The sequence below is a fragment of the Sycon ciliatum genome, chromosome 2 (genome assembly GCF_964019385.1).
Source record: "Sycon ciliatum chromosome 2, ocSycCili1.1, whole genome shotgun sequence".
In the NCBI taxonomy this organism is placed as follows: Eukaryota; Metazoa; Porifera; class Calcarea; order Leucosolenida; family Sycettidae; genus Sycon; species Sycon ciliatum.
The window spans coordinates 2,054,530-2,076,005 of record NC_088644.1 but is presented as its reverse complement, the minus strand read 5'-3'; the positions used below and the strand labels follow the sequence as shown (position 1 = coordinate 2,076,005).

General features: G+C 48.0%; 1 long non-coding RNA gene across 1 annotated transcript; it reads left to right on the top strand.

Annotated features, from left to right (window-relative positions):
- Positions 1–3,130: 3,130 nt before the first annotated feature.
- LOC135808218 (uncharacterized) lies at positions 3,131–21,053 on the top strand. Its single transcript, XR_010552065.1, has 3 exons — positions 3,131–3,951; positions 5,894–6,116; positions 20,905–21,053. It is a non-coding gene; the product is annotated as an uncharacterized LOC135808218 (long non-coding RNA).
- The last annotated feature ends 423 nt before the right edge of the window (positions 21,054–21,476 follow it).

Below are 21,476 nucleotides of genomic sequence, written 5' to 3'. Positions count from 1 at the left end.
GCAGCAATAACAAAACTTATGATAATATAAGTACTACAACTATAAAGATATAGGGTTCAAAGAGTTAGGATTGAAAGATTCAACACTACAGTGAAGTGTAGAAATAACACGAAGAAAGAAGTCTAGGTGAAGAGTCAAAACAGCATGAAAAGTAAAGGGTGACAAAAATGTTATAAAATTGCATCAAATCAAGAGATCAAAGAATTTATTTCACACCTTCTCCACCAATACATGTATAATGTATGCCAAACAGCTGTAAAGACAACACATTCTCCTTCACTCTTCAGATCTCAAAGTACTGCTGAAGTTCAGGATGCAGCGTAGATCTACGTCTAAGCATGTAAAGGCTTGTACTATTTGTAGCACGGCAAGATGCAACATACTGTATTTTTGTATTGACTTATTTGAATTCGGAATCTCAACAGTACAATGTACAATTACTTGGGAAGATCCGAATGACATAGATACATAAACATAAAAGTGGAGTAGGTGCTACAGCTGGTCATTTTATCGCAAGTTGTGGGACTAAACTAATACCAGTATGCAAGTACACAAGAAATAAAAGCTAAATAAATACGACTGCATGACCACACATAGACCTACCACGTGACAAAACGGAGAATACTTCATCAGTAACAACAACTACTAGCACTGCCCGAAAACATTGACACTGGATGTCGGGACGATGGTTGGTTTCCTGGAGAAGACGCCTTCGTAGTTCACACCTCCGTCGCCTTTGCTTGCGAGTCTTCTTCATTACCATGGTTACGTCTCGTACCTTGGGTTTGTCAGTGAACTACATGTATGAAGAAAACATCTAATGACACTGAGAAAAGTACTTGTAACAGTCATCGCTTCCTTTTAACCTTTATAACTAATTCTTATGATGTTGCACTCATTACCACAATACTGTCATACTTCCCAATCCATTGCTCCCAAAAATGGCAACTTTGTCCGGTACATCCTATCCTTGGTCATGTACATACAATTATCCCTTCACTGTGCATAGTTCGAAACTCGCCCCCCCCCCCACACACACACAATCGTTGCCTCTTTCCTTTGTCATACCACAACCATTCTATGCGGTGAACCCCTCGACTCGTGAGCCAGTCAAGTGAGAATTCAAGTCGGCAGGAAAACCGCGAGCTCCCATGTAGGGAGCAACACACACTTCCCCAACTATCGCCGAAGTCGAACAAACCTCTTCTTCACACTGTTGTCCCCAGCGCGGGCTTGCGAATTATATGGTTTGGAGGCAACAACGTTGTGAATGGCCAACGGTCCTCAGCACTTGTTCAGCACCTCCATGAGCGACTCTGACTCACACTACTATCTGGTGTACACGAGGTATGTGTTTGTCGCGCTGGAAACGGAGCGTCTCTGTAAGTAGTTTGTATCTCTGGTGATGTTTGTGCCTGGAGAGCACTATACAATGTAAGTGGTGCTTTTCAGGCACAATCTTCCTCAGCCTACTCAAGCTCAACTGATGAGGTGTGAATTCCCCGAAACACTGTGTATTGAGCAGGGAGTGGTGCTTGCTTGCAGGTTTGCCCAGTGGACGGTTCGATGGACTTCTCGTGTGCTCTGGATGGCAGTCGTGAGTCAGTCAAGTGAGAATTCAAGTCGGCAGGAAAACCGCGAGCTCCAATAACACACACTGCCCCAACTATCGCCGAAGTCGCACCAACCTCTTCTTCACATACTTGTAGTAAGTATGTTTAATTAAAGTAAAGGACCAAAGTGTTACACGTTATTCGTAGTTTTGTGTCCAACACTAACAGTTATGCATGTAAGCAAGATGTTGTGACGTCAGACTGAGGTGCAACAGCAAGCACGATACTGACTGATATAATGCTGACATTCAACGACCTGATGATCAGCTCTATCACGGATAACATGTAACAATTTGGTATTGTCTCTTAAATACATGTATAATCCTTGGCTCTCTATCCGAGTCTCACTTGTACAATTGTAATTATGTGTTTGACTTAATTATTTTTCCATCCATAGATACGTACGTTCACTGACATGACCATCGTAACGAGAAAGCGGTTCTGAACACTTTCTCTTCTTTTATATGTACATTTCAGATTCACGTTTCGCTCTCGTGTTCGTTACTATTATAACAAAGCATGGTTACCGCACAATTATCACTCCTGATTGCGCTATGGAAGTCAAATATTCCTGCATATCTCACTAGGCATGGGCTGGATTGATTACTTATACTTTCAGTGCTTATATTTGACACCAGACTTTTTAGGGATTGAATACATGCTTTGGCTACTCATAGTGGGATGGTCTAAGACCATGATTGAGAAACAGAGGGTACCAGGTTCAAGTCCTGCTTGGAAGCGGAAGGAATTTTTCCAGCCGTGCTGGGAACTCGTGGCCTGGCACGAGGGTAACATGGATGCAGCTAATGGGATTTCGGTCTTTGACCACTTGGTGGTGGGTCTGATCTACTCACCTCCCACCGTTTAGGCGCTGCATATGCGCCTTTGATCCTAGAGGGTGGTGGCGTTCCCACGGCGGATGCGGAAAACTCGGCTTCCAGCCGAGTCTCACGCGAACCGTGAAAAAAAATTTTTTTAAAATTTATTTGGCTACTCGTGATAAATCTAAAACCTCGTAAAAGTCCTGCAACCTAGTACCTCGATCTTTTTATCGGCTTGTATTTCCTATATTGACCTAGTACGAAGTCAATATTAGATTTACCTGACACGTCATTCTTTTCTTTCTTTTTAGTACAAGGAGATGAAAGCGAATGACTCAAAGAGTGAGCATGTCAATGTTTGATCGCGAGCCAAACATTCTGACACTATACTCGTAGATCTACTCCTAAAAACTCACGTAAATGCAGTAGATCTACGTCCATGATCCAGCGTAAACTCTCCACACTCTCGCTAGCTCGAACGCAGTCTTCTTCTTCTCACGTTCGAGGCCTAAACTATCAACCAAAAATCGGCGGGCCCCCTGCGCCCCCCCCTCCCCCTCCCCCACCACCACTATCTGGACCCGCCACTGAATCTGTGCACGTGGGTCGGGATCTATACTATAGTATAACAGTACATGACAGACAGACTCAGTAGTTGTGTCGAGTTGGTTTGGGTTTGTTCGTATCCAGGTATCGGTTTTGTTTCTTATTCGACGAACTGAAACTGTGAAAGACTAGATTGTAGACTCTACGCGTATACGTAGAGCGGCTACAAAGTAGGGCCCTAGCCTAGGGCCTAGGCCAGGGACGAACGAAAAGAGGTCGAGTGCATGCTGAGTGTGGTCCGCTCGTTGCAAAAAGTAGAATATATTTCACCGTGACTCTACCGAGCTAGGAAAGGAAGCAGCAAAACGAGGGGAAATGGTCCAGGTGGGGTATGCCATTTACAGAGCATCTAGCTAGCTGGTCAGACGAATTCCCGGCAAGGATTTTGCCACAGGGAGCGATATTCGACGCTTTCGAGAAGGCCATTACCCCAAGCAACAGTCATCTTTGACGAGCTATCGAAGCCCTGGTAGAGGCCATTGTACCCTCGTCAGAAGGCGCTCTGGCGGACTGCTCAAGAGCTGTTACTTCCAAGTACAGTACCTGTACTGTTAGAGACGACTTGGTCGCCAACCTCAATCCAGTCACGGTCGGCCGTTGCCGCAGCGGAAGCAGCGACCGCGCCCGCACTGGTCAGAGGAGCACACCCATGGCAGTCACGTCCACGGTCGATCGGTCCACCCCTCCAGCGCCAGAGTAGCCTGTAGGCAGTAGCACACGCCGCGGCAATGCCAGCTGATGGCTGGGAGGTGCGGAGACGCCTGTGCGTACGGGGACCTTACCCACCGACCCGGAACCGGTGGACGAAAGACGCAGGAGTTTCTCGATCAAGGAATGATGAAGATTGTTGACGGGATCCCTGGCCTGGGATGCAAAGAAAAAGCCGCCTGGTCTGGCTCATAATATTGCCGGTAAGACCTTCAATCATAGACGGGTGTACATACATGACAGTACAGTCAGTCCTGTTCAGTGAAATTCGATCTAGCCAGTCAATGACACGTCTGACGCTGACATTGAGCAGCAGTGTACAGCGTTGGTTGATGTCATCCACATCACTGGACTGTATAACTCCAAACTCTGTGCCCTGTGTGTTGGCGTACTTCATAGCAGTGTAGCATCTGCATGTCCATGTGGGATGTGGGCTATCATGGTAAATGCATGCGTGCTTACCACGGCTGCATGGCCCGCGCCCTGGGGCCGCGACCGGATTTCCGTTTCCACATCAGTAGATCTTTGCTTGTGAGCATGGGTGATCTGTTATGATCTGTTATGTTGGTAGATGACGTGGACAGTAGTTGTTTGAAAGTCCACGCACGGGATATAGGCTCCTGCGGATTCCGCCGGCAGAATTCGGTACTTTTTCTGGCAGCCTGGCCATAGTGCCACAGCCTGGCTATAGTGCCACAGCCTGGCTATAGTGCCACAGCCTGGCTACAGTGCCACAGCCTGCCTATAGTGCCACAGCCTGGCTATAGTGCTGCAGCCTGGCTATAGTGCCACAGCCTGGCTATAGTGTTACAGCTTGGCTATAGTGCTACAGCCTGGCTATAGTGCCACAGCCTGGCTATAGTGCTACAGCCTGGCTATAGTGCCACAGCCTGGCTATAGTGCTACAGCCTGGCTATAGTGCCACAGCCTGGCTATAGTGCTACAGCCTGGCTATAGTGCCACAGCCTGGCTATAGTGCTACAGCCTGCCTATAGTGCCACAGCCTGGCTATAGTGCCACAGCCTGGCTATAGTGACACAGCCTGGCTATAGTGCTACAGCCTGGCTATAGTGCTACAGTGTGAACATCTGGCTAGTGCTACAGCGGGTGCCACAGCCTGGTCACTAGATTGCATGCTCAGTGGCCCATTAACCATGGCAATCCTGTAATAGTGTACCGAATTGATTTTTCTGGGTGCCGTGTTATATCAATTGTGCCTAACTGTTATTTGAAGTTGTCAGGCCAACTTTCCTTGGTTTGCTCCCAATTGAATCCACTGGACCTCCACATTTGTACCCCTTTTGCATTTGCCCTGACAACATCGTAACGGAGAACCCGTTTGCTGTTTGCAGGTGGCGTGTTTGGTCAGTTGTGCGTGCTTGAAGTTGCCATACTGTATCTTTTAGATATGGTGAGTCGATCTACTCGTTGTGACCTATCTCGGTTGTTAGGAACCATTTAGCATAGCTACGGGAATAGAGATATTGTGTCCAGTATTATATTGTTGTAACAGGGCAGTCCTCACAGTCTTATCATCTTGCAACAAGTTACCAGGTCCTTTGGTGTTCATGTAAGATTCTGGTAAATATTCCAAGGGAAGCTGCCTGGTGATATTCAGGTGGAAGAGAGTACCATCTATCTGCAGCCAGGTAGGGTAAAGCATAGAAACCGTACCTTGAAATAGCGAGCATTCAGTTTGCATCCTTGAACACTTTGTTAGTACGCTGTTCACAGCCAAGATGCTGGTTAACGAGCATGCCCGGTTGCACACGTAGGGGCCAGGGAATACAGAGAAGGTGCTACAAGAAACGATCAGGTTGGGAGGGATGTCGGCTGTCTCGCAGTGCACAATTAGAAGCTGGGTTTTATCAGGGTTCAGCAAGAGTCCTCGTTCCATGGTACCTTGTACTGCAACATGACTTTCCGCAAGTCTGTTCTGCATCGTGGTAAGGCAGTGGCTTGATGTGTAAGTTCTGGTGTCGTCAGTATAGACGGTATGTCGGTCCTGCAAGCGCACGCGGGTGTGTGTTCGTGTGTATGTGTAGATGTGATGTTTTTTTATGTGTCGAGCTCCACTAAACATGGTAACAGGGTCATCACTGTTCAATTCCGTTGGGTTCATCTATGTGTTGCTTCTTTTTGCAGGCCAGTTTCAGTCTTCATTAGTGCAAGACAGCTAGTGGAGGATGACAACCTCTAGTGGAGGATTGCCTGGACCACGCCTGGTGTTACTATGTACACTTGACTGTGTGTGACCATTAACAGTTCGTACACAGGTTGAAGAGCATTGTAAGCACATCCATTTCCGTCAGCGTACACACAGCACACTTGACAGCGGCAAGTAGATGATGAGAGCGGATAACTGAAGGTAAGGACAGCAGTATGTGGTGCTTTATTGCTGTGTGTGTTTTAGGGGTGAAAGGGTACCTGGGTACCAGTCGGTTACTCTCAGGTACCGTTAGTAAAAGGTTACCTGTTTGGATTTCGATGATCCAGTCAGTACGGAACAACACTGCTGGGATCGAGAATTCCGGGCGAGAGCCAATTATTTACTCCCCGCTGGATGAAAGATGTTCCGACATTCCATGTGCGACACTGACTCACACTGCTGCCTGGTGCTCACGAGGTGTTTGTTGCGCTGGAAGCGGAGCGTCACTGTAAGTTGGTATCCCTAGTGATGTTTTGGCTCGGAGAGCACTACTTAATGCAGAAATTGTATTAGCCTACTCAAGTTCAACTGATGAGGGGTGAATTCCCCGAAACACTGTTTATTGAGCAGAGAGTGGTGCTTCCTTGCAGGTGTGCCGAGTGGAAGGTTCGACGGGCTTCTCGTGTGCTCCAGATGCAGTCGTGAGTCAGTCAAGTGTCAAGTCAGTCGGTAGGAAGCGCGAGCTGCGAAGTTCAGAGCAGACACTTTCTCCACGCTGGATGTCTGCATCATTATCGCATTTTCGGCACTGTTTTTTTTGTCAGTGCTGTTGTTATACTGCTGTTGTAAGTGCTTTAGTTGTTTTAGTGTTTGTGGAGCAGCAGCATTGGTACCAGTGTCGTTCTCATGTTTGCTGTCGACCATACCAAGTGCACTCATGCGCTCAGGGGTCACATGTCGGTCATGACAATGTTGCTTGTATGGTGTGAGTGCAGTTCTGTTATAAAGAACTTTGGTTATAAAGTAGGGGTGTGCACGGGTAGTCGGGTACCCGTGCTACCCATGAGCACCTCGGGTAGTCGGGTACAGAATAGTACCCGAAAACCCAAAGTCGCAAATGACATCATATACAGTGCACGTGTACAAGTTCATGTGATACTCCGCATGTCTACCCAGTGCATAATGGAAGGGTGCATTGTGGTGTTACCATGGAAACATTACCCGATTGGGTACCCGTGGAAAAGTACCCAAACCCGATACCCAAAGAAAATGCTACCCGACTCAGCACTATTATAACGATCTACCATGTAAAGTTCATTCACCGTCCGTAGAGGGCTCAATATATTTGGAAAAAAGTTCAATTTTCGTCTGATATTCGATTTGGTTCGTGAAAGAGTTACGAAAAAGCAACCACTCGTTATTCTGTCTGTTTTATAAATATGTATTTTCCTGGCCACATGTGTTTGGTTTATCTGGAGTTGACTGTATCTGCATTTTGAACATTGAATCAAGTGCATTCAATTAACAGTACATCGAATCAAAGATAGAGATATGGGTGCAGGAGATGGGAACTGTGCTTGCGCAGCCCTAGGCGGCATATTCCACCTTTATCTTCGTATTGTGAGAGAAATGAACCTCCTGTTGTCCAAGTATGAATACTAGTGTTGAAAAGAATAGTGGAACAATCGAATAACTTAGAATATTCGTGCTGTGAACCAATCATCGAATAATCGTTGGAATTGGCGGAAATCAGAAAATATCGTAAAATGTACACCAGGGTTCTAGCAAGGTCAAACCATTAGGAGGGCGGGCAGGGGAAACAGTTACCATGTAATCCATTTTCCAAAATTGTAACACGAAAATCAACAAATGAGTAGGGGAGGGGGGGGGGGGGCGTCGGTCGCTTTTGCACAGGAGGGCGCTCAATCAAATTGTGGGGGGGGGGGGCTGCGCCCCCTACCCTCTTTTGACTAGAGCTCTGTGGACATGCAGCTACATGTACATGCATGAGTCGAGTTCATCATGAATGCAGATTTTATCCCAATGCGCCTCCAGCGCACTTGGAGGCGCACTTTGATGCAGGAAGCACTGTAACTGATATCCCACACTGGGAATGCAATGTTATGTAGAAAATGGAGAAGTGTCTTCTCAGGGCTAAAACACATTTCGGCCGCATTATAATTTCAGCCTTTAGGCGAGACAAAAAATAGAGATTCCCGGGCCCTCCCGCACCAAATTCTAGCCAAATCCATCTTCTTTAACCCTAGAACAGCCAACGGTGTCATTTGACACCGCGCGAGTCAAACTTTTGGAATTACCGAAATATGGTTAATCAGAATAAGCTCAAATCCTGTGACTATTCCTAATTTTGCTTCCTCTTTCGTCTGCCATAAACCTTTGATTTGTAATTGATGAGGTACCATAATGGCGAGTATGTATACCTAGAACGGCCAACCAGTGTCATTTGACACCTGCAGTAAAAAAAGCCATTATTGCAGCCAGATGGAAACAATATGAACACATTTCGAAGGTGTCGGCCATATTGAGTTGCTCGTATGCCAACCAGACAAAAGAAAGGTGCATGGGCAGAAAAAATTGCTGAATACAGGACGGAATATATGATCACCATACAACCGTCGGGCGAGAATCGCGAATTTGGGGCGGGTAAACATTAGTGCACAGATTACACAAACGCTCTTCAGCTAATGTCCTTGTTACTGCTCATTCCCTTTCATTTTCCTGTAAATTGCCCCAGAGGAGCCATCGCGGCATGACGGCTAAGGAAATACTAGAATGTATGTAGCCTATTACCATGCATGAATCTGATGACCATGAAAGCGAAATTCCGCACTTTATCTTCATTTGATGGCTGTTCAAGTGTAGTGACCATTGGCAGTGGTGGATCTGTTCTGTCATATGAGGGTGAATCGTACGGTCACACCACCTGAGTACCTGTGGATTCATAATGACATTATTGTATTGAGGTTTACGAGCCTCCAGAGAGCGGACGAGGATTGCGGGATAGTCCAGACAAGGAATTGTCAGAAACAGTTGCAGGAGTGGTGGAGACCCCGAAATGGATAGTGTCGAGGAAGAGGAATCGCAACTCTGCAACTTGGAGATGGTACACCGCATTATCGCAAGGATGCTGATGTGTAGATAATCTTTTATATCTACTTGACGAGCTAGTGAGGCTCTTGCACCAAACCTCTTCCTCCCTGCTTCAGGCTAAACGGCTAGGCAGTCGGTGGGATGCCTTCTCTCTCTTTATTGGCCCCGGATGCTGCAGAAGGTGATTGCTAATTAATAACTGATAACTTCATCATCAGTGCATTACTGGTCAAGAAAGTGTTGGAGAAGAATGAGTTGCAGTATGAACCACTCTGGTAAATTGAAGTGAACTGCTATCTAATGTCATTGCCAATAAGCGCGGATTGCATTTTGTTTTTCAAGATTACATTGTAGGATGCAAAGACGGTAGACGTAGAAGGTAGAATTAGCAAGAATTAACAATGGTCCACCTAGTGTAGACCACCTAGAGCCATATGTTTTACATGGTGAGAGTAGGAAGCCCCACATCGTCCAGTTCTAGCAAAAGACGAGATACGTCCTTGACCGTTTCGATCGAATGAGGTGGATCTACTCAACAAAGACTATTACAGAAGATGTCCCCCTGCAAGGCTGTTAAATGAATTGATAGATGTGACAGGCATCAACGCCTCCACAATATCCCAGGCCTTTGCTAGTTCATGCACACCCAGAAAACGCTCATTCCTGCACTGGGAAATAAGCTTGTAGATACTCATGGCATCTGGTTGCTAAGTGCTAGCCACTGAGAAGAGAAGTGTATACCTCTTTGAAAGAGTCTAAAATACAGTCGTTACTAGCATAATCTTGAAACCATGTCTAGCAGCATATGTGTCAGCTTGGTGAAAACATGATGCTCATAGTCCGTCCATGTTTGTACTTGTTACTGTGGGTCATTCATCGTGACGGTCGAGTAATCCGATTATGCCAAAGCACATATTCCCGAAAAGCAGTTCCTCATGTGCCCAGTGACATTGACACATTGCTTGGTATTGTAACTCTGTGATTTTATAAAATTCCTACGCAAGTAATTGAAGTTTTGCCAGTAATTGAGTTCATCCTTCACAATTGCCGTTACGCGTACATTGTAATTTAGTTGCGTATAGCCAGCAATAGTGTCTGGGTGAATCCTAATGTGTTGTGTACATCGCAAATGCCGCTAGTGATAGCCAGCGCTGAAACAAAAAAATATATTAACCTATATCATAGGTCTTAGACATGTAAATGTATGCAGGTGTCAAATGACACCGTTTGGTCGTTCTAGGAGTACTGAAAGTGGTGGCCGTCCTAGGGTTAAAAAAATTAATTTTAACAGTCCATTTACATGTGCATTAGGGGTGAAAGTTGGCATTGAGATCCCGAGTTCGAGTACTCTGATTTTCTCCGATCGAATATTCGAGTATTCGAGTATTCTTCATCTCCTAAAAATTGCACACCGAGGGCCTTAAAATCACATGATACACCCCTCATTGAACCGAATGGCAGTCATTTTTCTCTGGTATATTGGTTGCTGGGTCATTTGGGCTCTCTCTACTCTTGATCAAATGTTCACCGCACAGTCTGCACATCAATATTTGCCGATTGGCTGCTCTGAAACTGCAGATATCTGTGGTAAATGCATGTACAGTCGTCCCTCTCTAATCCGGCACCTTTTGCTACGGCGTTTTCTGCTGGATTAACGAGGGTGCTGGATTAAGAAATCCTGCCCTCTGACCCGGCCCTACCCAATTGCATGCATGTATCATACGTCAAAATGCAGGGTTTTTCCGTGTCAACCCAAGTATTTGGTCCACGGCTTTATATTCTCAACTGTTCTCCAGGAATATACACAGTGATAAAGTGATAAAATAAAACAGAGAACATGTTCACATGTACTCTTGCACACACACGCACACACACACCTAAACATTGGCAGCACACTACTCCTTGCTGTCAGCGAATTGTGAAAATATAGCCGTCAGGTCTGCAGCAGTGATTGTGGCACCGCAACTCCAGTCAACTGAACTGAACTCTTAAGTGGCCCCGCGCGCGCGGCACTGACCAGACTGGCCTAGCCTGGCCTGGCAAGGAGTCTCAGTGCACCTGTACGGTACGCGATTTACGACCGCTGGATTATGAAATCAAACTACGTGCCGTTTGAGCGATTCGTTTCAAAAAGTCACTGCCGGAGGCGGAATTCAAGTGCCGGATTAAGATGTAGGAATCGAACGAAAAAAATCGGTTTCGTCAGAAAGTGCGCCGGTTGGCAAGGGTTCCGGATAAACAAGTGCCGGATTAGAGAGGGACGACTGTACCACGTATGAACGAGTACTCTGATTTATTCCGAGTACGATTATTTCTGAAAAAACCGAGCGAGTACTCGAGTATTCGGTATAATTGTTTCACCCCTAATATCCATATACAGTAATGATCGTGTGAGTAGATCTGTGACGTGGAGTATTCTTTTATTTATAGTGGAGAAAACCAAAACAGGAAGATGCCTGATAACAATGGACCCACTGTGTAGGGTGGAGGAAGGGGAGACATGGCTAATGGTAAATAGTGGCGGCGAAATAGAGCAGTTCCAGCACAGCTACAGAAACATGGGCGTAAAGCTAAAAGCAAGCAAGAATGTGTTGCAAAGCGCTTGACTTGAAGGCGGCTAGTTTGGTGGCGCCTCGGATATCCGCATGGTGGGAATTCCAGAGAACTGTGCCAGCATGTGGGGGGAGTCACACAAACCCGGGCGTATACGACTCCCTGATGTACAGATTATGGCCATCGTTGGCCGAAATACAGAAAAATTGAACGAGTAAACCGCGTACCTGTTTTGTGTGAAAAGAATGATTAACACACTCTCCACATACAGGTATGCACCCGGCTCAGAACACATTGTTTTCTGGTTGGCATATCAGGGATATTGGGCGGAGCAGCTGGCGTGCATGAGAAAGACAGGTCGGCCTGCTCTGCGCAGGAGCTGTGACCCGGTGCACACATAGTGTGTGTGAGAGCGAGAGACAGACAGGTCGGCCTGCTCTGCGCAGGAGCTGTGACCTGGAGCACACAGAGTGTGAACGAGAGACGGTCGGCCTGCCGTGGGCAGGAGCTGCGACCGGTAGTGATTGAAATGAGCCAGCTGCGGAGATAGACTGCCCGTTCCCAATATCCTCAATATGGCATGAGAGTAATAATGAAATACGACTGGTGTATTGTGCTGTACTGACAGCAGCAATGTAAAACTAAAGCTAAGCAGTTCAGGCACGATGTGGTCACTAACCCGCAGCCACCATTGATGACTTTGAACTGCAGCTAATTGACGTGACACTCGCAGGGTGTCAGCTGTAGCAGCCCGGATGTAGCGGTGGACCGCATCACTGCGCCATCTACCCATGATACGGATGATGTGTTCGGGGACACATGCCATGGCCGCTGATGTTGCGGCGCCAATCCGGAAAGAGTGACTGGCATATGCACTCGGGTCCGTGACCCCACAGAGTGGCAGCAGGTTGCGCAGTTCAGAGGACACTGCATTTCTTGTAAGCGGCTGGCCATTAGCATAAGTGAACAGATGGTCGCCGCCGGGGCGAAACGCCAGGTAGTTTGCCATGGCCTGCACTGGGCAGATCAGTGCGTCCGTGCTGGCTCCAACCAATACTGTGTGGCCCGTGCTGCCGGGGTCCGTCTTAGATGAGCGCACGTTTACCGATAACGACCGCTGGTCAGTACTGATCGTCACATCACATCGCCTCAGGCCAGCAGTCAGTTCTCCACAACGGAAGAACCCATGAAACGCCAAGGAAAAAGCTGCCCTCAGCATGGCCTTGTCGTGAGGGTGCCGCATGCGTGGAACGGCAACATGCCGGCAGATCTCCCTGAGAAGTGGAGTGGTTATCAGCAGACGATGACGCTGTGTCAATGACGACCTGTCGATGCCCCGTAGGACCCTCGCGAGGAGAGTTGTTGGGCCCGACGGGTAAGCAAAGCCAAGTTCCACATGAAGGTTGCGGATTGCCGACATGTAGACACGGACAGATCGAGGCTGAAGAGTCCTGAACAACTCGGCAGCAAAATAGCACAAAGTAAAGTCGTCGCCCGGCAATGGGTTGCAGGCATGCACCTGGCAGAACTGGAAGTAGCGGGTCTCGGCGGTAGAATACGTCCGGCGGGAGGATGGTGCTATTGCCAGTGCTGCTAGCTGTAGCACGGAGTCTGTCAACGGAGAGTTGGCAAGACTGGCTGATCTGGCTCGGCTGCTGCTTCCGGGGCCTGGTGCCTGAATACCTGCAGCAAATTGCGAGACAATGCATCGGCGACAGTGTTAGTGACACCAGGAATGTGGACAGCTGACACCAAGAAGTCATGCTCAATACACAGCAGATACAGTGCCCGGATAAGTGTCATGACTGGCGGTGAACGGCAGGTACCGGAGGGTATACAGTCCACCACGGCCTTGTTGTCACACTGAAACTGAATGCGTTGCCTGCTCCACTCCGAACCCCAGGTCGCGCAGGCAACTATGATAGCATACATTTCTTTGAACTCAATGTTCTCGTTCTCGTTCTGGGCTGTTCACTCTCCTCTCAGCCACCGGCCGTTGACAACTGACGTACAAACCAGTGAACAGTCAAGTCGTCGGAAAGCAAAAGTGACAAAGGAGTCTCTCTTTTCTCTTTCTCTCTCTCTAAAGCACGTTCGTTAACAGGGCTTAGCGCACACGCTAAACCACCAATAAAAATTCACGGAAAATCCTGTAAAATACAGTTCAGCATGGCATGAATACACACATAGGAAAAAATAATAATAATTCGCCCGCCCGCACCAATTTCACATGGGTCCTGCCCGGGAATCTGGATTTTATCTTGGTCTCGCCTTACAGCTGCTGCCCATGCACTGTCACACTGAACCTTGCAAAACAATATTTTGGCCAAAACTGCCCAGGGTGAGAATAGCCGAAACTTAAAATACAGTATACCTCCCCTCCCCCCGTATTTTGTTGTCTTACAGTACTCCATTACACTTAGTAGTATTCTTTTATTTTCCATCGGAAGCCTCAACAGTGATGAACACAACTCTTAAGAGGGCCGATAACAGGGTAGAGGGGTGTGGGGTGAGAAAAAAAAAATAATAATAATAAGAGATATTTAAACTAAACTAAACTGATACTTGGAACAATAAAGCAGCAGTAAGCAGTAAGCAGTAAACACAGGTATACAATACAAGCGATGCAGATCAATGAGGCCGTTTGCTGAAAAGAAGATCTAAATACTTCTGAAAAGACGCTGCGTCTTTAAGCATGGTCATAATGGGATAGTGCAAGAATTAAAGAGATGTTTTTAAAAACGAATTTAAACTAGGAACGCAGTAAACACAGTTATACAATACAGGCGGTGCAGATCAATGAGGGAGTTTGCTGAAAAGAAGATCAAAATACTTCTGAAAAGACGCTGCGTCTTTTAGCATGGTCTGAAGGTGCTTAGCAAATGTAGTGCGGTGCTGGGTGCGCCACTCCACAGGCAAAGAATTAAAGAACAGGGCAGCACGATTTGAAAAGGAATTGACACCGTCAGTCGTCCGGAATTTAGATATTGCAATAGCAGCATTAAAAGAGCTTCTTGTTGTCCTAGGGCCGGTTGAAACTTGAGGGAAAAGGTCCGTCAGATTTGGGAGAGGGAAAACGACATGATTAACATGGATAAATTTAGCAATGCTACGAATAAGGTAATGTTCAAACGGATCAATCGACAATCTAGCTAACAGCGGCATGACGTCCTCTTGTAGTTTCGAGCCACAAGCAGCGCGTACAGAACGACGATAAACGGACGAGAGTCGCTGTCGGTCCTTGGCGGATAGCTTCATTGCAAAGCAAGAGCAGCAGTATAATAAGTCAGGCAGGATAACCGAGAGGATAAACTGCCGTGTTGCCTTCAAACTTAGTTACCGAAAACACCGTCGAAGAGCGCCAATTTTCGTGCAAGTCTTCCTAACGATAAAGTCTATGTGACCAGACCAAGAAACATCACTGTCTACAATGACTCCCAGGATTCTCGTGCTAGACACTTGAGTCAGAGACTGTTGGTTAAAAACGATTGGAGTTGAGAGGGGTTGAGAAGACTTAGAAATCATCAAAGTTACAGTCTTTGTTGTATTAATGCGCAGCCCAAGCTCGTCTAGATCCACAGAAATTGCAGATAACGAATCAGTAACGGTAGCGACTGTAACAGTTCCCTGTTAGCGCTAACCTTATCTGCCCTCTAGCTCTGTATCTTGCACCTTTCCCTATCCTGTCAGCACGCGCGTTATCACCTTAGGGCACTTCGTGCCCTATATCAGTTGTGTTGCCTTGAGCAAGCATTGTCTTTTCCAAGAATACCTTCAAACGGTTACACTGGTAGCAGAGGATGGTTAACATGGTGTTCTTGGAGCTCGCCATTGTCGTGGCGATCCTTGTTCTTTCTGTGTTCCTATTCAGGTTGGCCAGCGAGGTCCGTGAAGCCAGTCGCCAAGTCAGCGCCCGTCTGAGCAACCGACAACAACCGCTCCCTGTGCCGCCCGCTCATTCGTCCGGGAAGCCTCGGCACGCTAAGGAGCCGCCGATCTTCGATGGCAAGCCCTCGCAGTTCAAGGAGTGGGCTTTCTCCATTGAGCTGGCGATTCGGTCACTGGGAATCACCGACTCATCGGTGATGGTGGATTACGCAGCGGGCTACCTGAGCGGCAACGCCAAGCTATGGCTCATCGCATCGTTGGATACGGGTGTGGAGTTCTCGACGTGGCCAGCGCTGCGTGAAGCCCTCGCCAAGGTGTACGGTCCGTTGCATCATCAAGAGCGGGTGCGACTGGATCTCTTCGCTGTCAGGCAGCACTCAAGCTTGGAGAGCTATGTCACCGAGTTCTCGCGCCTAAGCCTACAAGTGCCTGAGATCGACGAGCTGACCCGAGGACTGCTGTTCGTAAATGGACTGCACCCATCTGTCAAGACCCGGGTGCTGCGAGAGCACCCCACTGATCTGAGCCAAGCGATCAGGTCAGCGCAAACGGCGGACCAACAGCCGAACCCGATTCAGCACCGAAGTCAGCCCGTACGACCCCAAAGGCTAACACCGGAGGAGAGGCGTCACCTGAGTCGGCAGGGTGGATGCTTCGCTTGTCGGAAGCCAGGTCACCTAGCTCGGGATTGTCCCAGCAATCAACACCCAAACGCTGGTCGCCAGTGAAAAATGGCGTGCGCTCGCTGGCGACCAAGCGGAAAGCACCCAACGGTTACCCGGTTGACATACGCAACCGTTACAGCGTACTAGAGCTGGAAGAACCGACGCTGCAAGCTGATTCGGAAGATGTTGCCGAACAGGAATCCCATGTCAGCAACGTTGATATCGCAGTACAGGACACGGAGCTTCCTTTGGAGCATGACCTTCTCCGTGTTGAGGGCAGGATCAACGGCCGCCGGGCAATTATGCTTATTGACTCGGGATCGACGCACGACTTCATATCGGAAGCTTTCGTGCAAAGAAACGGCCTTGTTACGGAGAGCAAGGACGAAACACTGAAGGTAACCCTGGCTGATGGCTCATCGACATCATCGGAACTGCAGAGGACCGGTCCGGTAAAGGTTATCGTGAAGGACTTCAGCGACACCCAATCTTTCACAGTTTTTCCGTTGAGCCGCTATGATGCTATCCTGGGCAAGCCATGGCTGACCAGACACAACCCGGACATCAACTTTCAGACCAACGAAGTCAAACTGAACGGAGAGCCGCTCGTTGCTAAACCCCCTTCCGGCCAAAATAGTGATACGGAGCGTCAGGAGTCGCCGCCAATTGAGAGCATGCTCATATCTGGTTCTCAGGCTCGCCGCGAGTTGAGGAAAGGCGCGCAGGGAATCCTGGCGTGGGTCAACGCTACTGACGACGAGGAGGAGGACAGCAAGCCATCAGCCGCCAGACAACACCCAGATCATCAAGAGCAGCTGGCTAACCTTCTGCGGCGGTACTCGGACATCTTTCCAGACGACCTGCCGACCGAGCTTCCGCCAGAGAGGGATGTCGACCATGAGATTGTGACTGAGGAGGGTGCCGTTCCTCCATCACGGGCTGCCTACCGTCTCCCCAAACCCGAGATGGACGAATTGCAAGCCCAGCTCACGGAACTCCTCCGCAAGGGCTTCATCGAACCCAGCAAGTCACCATACGGTGCCCCAGTCTTTTTCGTTAAAAAGTCTGATGGCTCATTGCGCATGGTTTGTGATTGGCGGAATTTGAACAGGATCACCATCAAAAACAAAGCTTGCCTCCCAAACATTGATGACCTGTTTGATACCATTCAAGGTAGCTCATACTTCAGTAAGCTGGATTTACGCTCGGGATATAATCAGCTTAGGATCCGTCAGGAAGATGTACCTAAGACGGCTATCAATACTCCCTTCGGTCATTTCCAGTTCCGGGTCATGGGCTTTGGATTAACTAACGCCCCTGCCACGTTTCAGTCATTGATGAACAGTATTCTCCAACCGTACTTACGGCGGTTTGTGGTAGTGTTTCTGGATGATATTCTTATCTTCAGCAAATCCTGGCAAGATCATCTTGAACATATCCAGACAGTTCTTGAGACGCTCCGGAAAAATAGGCTATTCTGTAAGCAGTCGAAATGTGAGTTTGGTGTCAAGGATAGTTCATATCAGTCTTCCACTTCTAGCACGCCGTTTTATCTAAATTATGGACTTAATCCCAAGTCCCCACCAGATTTCCTGGCACGGAGGGGAGGAGGGAGTGCCCCAGACTGGATCCAGGATCGGGCGGATGCCGTCAAGTTGGCAAAGGACGCCATGATTGCCGCTCAGGCTAGACAAGCTCAGTATGCAGACAGGGGAAGGGTGCCCAGCAACCTGAAGGTTGGCGACATGGTGCTGGTGTACAAGGATTTCCTAACAACCGCAGAAGCCCGGGATCAGCCTTCACAGAAGCTACGCCCTAAGTGGTTCGGGCCCTACCCAATCATCAAGAAGATCGGACCCAACGCCTATCAGCTGGATCTACCCAGCGCTATTCGGTGCCACCCTGTCTTCAATGTCACTGCTCTGCGCCGGTACGAGCAGAATACTATTCCCGGCAGGCGGCAGCCACCCCCGCCACCGTTCACTGACTTGCACGGTCAGACCAGATACATGGTGGAGAAGATTCTTGACGATCGCCAGAGAAGGCATCAGACTCAGTACCTTGTCAAGTGGCAAGGGTACCCAGACGACGAAGCGACCTGGGAGCCAGAAGAGAACTTGCTGAACGAGGCCGGTAGGCCGATAGTTGCTCTGAGGCGTTACAGGGCGTCCAGGGCATGTTAGTGACACTATGGTTACAGCGAAATGTTACTCGCTCAAATTCAATTGCACGTGTACCTTGAGAATTCCCACTTGATCCTTGTTGTGTTAAGCAATCCATTCCCCTCCTGTTTTAGATTTTCCCCATTTCCGTTATCTTCACTCGCCTGACTGTCCTTGGTTACCTTGCACGGTGCTTCAATTAGATGAGCGTTGTTGGGTTGACACGATTTCATTTTGATTATTCCCTTTCCACATATTCCTCGACTCCCTGGAGGCACCTGTGCCTCGCTTAGGAGGGAGGGATGGTGTAACAGTTCCCTGTTAGCGCTAACCTTATCTGCCCTCTAGCTCTGTATCTTGCACCTTTCCCTATCCTGTCAGCACGCGCGTTATCACCTTAGGGCACTTCGTGCCCTATATCAGTTGTGTTGCCTTGAGCAAGCATTGTCTTTTCCAAGAATACCTTCAAACGGTTACAGCGACGGCCTCAGCTTGTGTACGTCTGCTGGCATACAACGTCATGTCGTCAGCGAACATCGGGAGCTTGCAAGAAAAGGCCTCTGCTGTCAATGGGAGCTTCCGTACATATAAGTTAAATAGCACCGGACCCAGAATGGTGCCCTGTGGCACGCCACTAGTGATTGCCACCAACGGAGATGTTCCAGTGTGGGTAACCACCCGCTGTTGTCTGGCACAAAGGTATGATCGGAACCAGGCCAGGGCCACTCCCGAAATACCGACAGCTGCGAGAGCAAGAAGAAGCTGTTGATGCTTCACCATATCGAACGCTTTTTTCAAATCAATACAGACAACCGCCGTATGCAGTCCAGCGTCGCGCGAGACAAGCCAGTCGTTCGTAACCTTGGTGAGAAGCTGTCCGGTAGAACGGTGCTTCCGAAAGCCAAACTGGTCCACATGGAATGGGCAACGATCATTAAAAAAAAGATGTATACGAGAAAACACAAGCCCCTCCAGGAGCTTGGCTAGGATAGATGTTAAAGACACTGGGCGGTAGTTAGAAGGGCAGTCGCGGGGGCCTTGAGTTGACTTCGGAATTGGTGTAATGTTTGCAATTTTGAACAAGGATGGGAATTGACCAGACGAGAGGGAAGTGTTGAATAAGATAGCAAGTGATAGAGCAATTACGTCTTTTGATATTTTAAGTAGACACGGAAGAATGCCGTCCGGTCCAGGGGCTTTATTACTTTGGAGGTCACCGATCCGAAGCTTCACCTCTGCTACTGTAACGGCTGAAAACGTAGTAAGGTCGTCGGATTTAGCAGGTCCCATTGGGAGCTTGTAATTCGCTTCCTTATCTGTGACAATCGAGTGAAAATAGTCGTTCAATAGCTCAGGTGGGATGGTAACCGTTTGCTTCGGAGAGGAACGCTTTGTGATCATATTCAAGGCTTTCCAGAACTGCCGAGGCTCCCGTTCATACCGCTGGCACTGGTCTGAAAAGTAAAGATTCTGTAGGTGTCGATACAAGTTATTGCACTGGTTGCGCAGCCGCTTGAATTGTACAGATAGGCTCTCGTCTCGAAAGTTAGTAGCTTTTAGTTTCTTGAAGACCGATTTGCGCTTTCTAATCAAGGCAAGGAGGGGCGAGGTCATGAACGGGCAATTTTTCCGACGGGACTTCCTGTGTTTCCTGGTTACGTACGGTGCGATGATATCAAGCACAGCATTGACTTTCCCTGTCCACTCGTCCAACATCAGGTCTGGGGTACGGGATGTAAAGATATGAAGATCGGAGGACAGCAGCATATCGCAGAAACGCTGAACGTTGAAGTTCCGGTAGTCTCTGCGTGTTTGATGGGTAGTAGTATTGCTCCGCGCATCCATGATGGCTTCACTCAGCGACCATGGTGATTGGTTACCATGGTGATTGGTTCTTCTCTTTGAAGTGCTATGTGTTGTTGGTCTTTTGTGTACTTCGCATCTCTTCGCCAGTGGTTTGTTGGGTTCAAGTTAGTTGCAGGGAGGAAGGGGGGGGGGGGTATCGAAGTGACATACGTTCAGAAAGAGAGAAGGAAGAGGCACTTTGATGCAGGAAACACTGTAACTGATATCCCACAGGAATGCAATGTTATGTAGAAAATGGAGAAGTGGCTTGTGTATGGTTCTACAGGCACACCCAGTTTCTTGACTGGTCCGTTGCCAAGGGAAATTTACGGCTCGGTGTCATGAGCATTTCACTTTGGTTCAGTGTTGTTGCCTTCAATTTAGGGATTGTGTTCGGGAATGTAGTCTTATTCTCTTGTCTCCTGAAAGAGAAGGATAGTTCCTTTTGCTTGTGTGCATGCGTGTTTTGTGTGTGTGTGTGTGTGTGTGTGTGTGTGTGTGTGTGTGTGTGTGTGTGTGTGTGTGTATGTGTGTGTGTGCATGTGTGAGGAACGTTATGTGTGTATGTATTTTGTGCGTGTTTGTGGGAGTATCTGTATGTAAGTGTATGTGTGAGTGTATGCGTGTATATGTGTGCGTGATATGTAGATATTTCGTTCTGGTTGGCGTCAAGTTGCCTGTCCGCGTGAAGAGCTCGCTGTGTTTCTCACGGTTCGAGTAATCTGACTTTGCTGTTCTGAAGCCGATTATCATACATGTACATTATGTTTTGTTGTCCACCAGACATCACTGCGATCAGTTCGGCCGAGTAACTCTGAGCTTCGCTGATGAGACCTAACAAGGTCAAAACGGCTAGCTGTCCGGAGATTGAGTACGACGACACCTGTAGTGATAGCACATGCAAGCTGCTATTCACCCTTGTCTGGAGATTACGGGAGAAAGGTATGTTTAGGAGTCACAATTATAATCTTTCCCTGGGGAAAATTGCTGAAACAAAAGCTAAGAATTTGCAGCAAAATTTGCGGGAAAAATTCGTGGGAAAAATTGCTCCGAATTTACGACAGTTTTACATGTAGGTAAATTAGCAAGTGGATTGGCAAATCTACTGGTTCACCTGCCAGAACACTACTTAGTACATAGTATTTTTAATCAAGAAGACTGTCTGCCATGTCTAAACTGCATGCTATGGAGCGCCCTACACATATGCGGGAGTACCAGTATGTGACATGAACGGCTCACAACCCAGCACTGGTGTACAACGAAACAAAAAGTTAGAAAATCGCGGGAAAATTCACGGAAAATGCGGTGTTAAAAATTGCCAAATTTGCGGAAAACGCGCAGCCGCGGAATCGCGA